This window comes from Lycorma delicatula, chromosome 10, assembly GCF_047948215.1.
Source record: "Lycorma delicatula isolate Av1 chromosome 10, ASM4794821v1, whole genome shotgun sequence".
In the NCBI taxonomy this organism is placed as follows: domain Eukaryota; kingdom Metazoa; phylum Arthropoda; class Insecta; order Hemiptera; family Fulgoridae; genus Lycorma; species Lycorma delicatula.
Window position 1 is genome coordinate 82373589 of NC_134464.1, and position 709 is coordinate 82374297.

At 29.8% G+C, this 709-nt stretch overlaps 1 non-coding gene across 1 annotated transcript; it reads right to left on the bottom strand.

Moving 5' to 3' along the window:
• Positions 1-323: 323 nt before the first annotated feature.
• Positions 324-442, bottom strand: LOC142331828 (5S ribosomal RNA). Its single transcript, XR_012758108.1, has one exon. It is a non-coding gene; the product is annotated as a 5S ribosomal RNA (ribosomal RNA).
• Positions 443-709: the final 267 nt, after the last annotated feature.

A 709-nucleotide genomic window follows, 5' to 3' on the forward strand; every position in this document is an offset into this window, starting at 1 on the left:
AAAGGCTTTGAAATTTTCAAAAAGTAGAAAATATCTTTTTCGTATTTCTGATGCTAATAAAACTAATATTAAAAATTTAGTTATTGTTGTTTTTTTTATCATCTTAGCTTCAATAATTAAAATTAAGAGACTTTAAAAAGTGAGGTATAAATTTAATACAAAAATATTTTTGAATGAAAATCGTTAAAATATATTACAGTACAGGTTTTTTTTTTTAATACAACGATGAAAAATAACTGTAACCGGTAAAGTGAACTTCTTTTGGTCTGTATTTATTACCTGAGGGGTATTTAGAAAAAAAAAGTTTTTCGTCAAAAAAGAAATGCCAACAGCACGCGGTATTCCTAAGCGGTCACCCATCCAAGTACTAACCGCGCCCGACGTTGCTTAACTTCGGTGATCAGACGAGAACCGGTGTGTTCAACGTGGTATGGCCGTTGACAATGATTCTCGCTGTCTGTCAACAACTTAATTTTTTCTACATTATCTACAAATATAAAAAGTATGATCTGTATTTTTCATTTAAACTTTTGAAAAAGAGATTATTTTAATTTTACGGCTACAGCCATATATGCAGCAATAACAACAACGGAAAGTATATAGTTCGGTCAACACAAAATCTTTCATTTTTTACCATTTATGTCCTAAAGGAAATTTAAAAAAAATTGTTGTGGACACATGACTTCCTTGTACGGCTATTAAATTACAT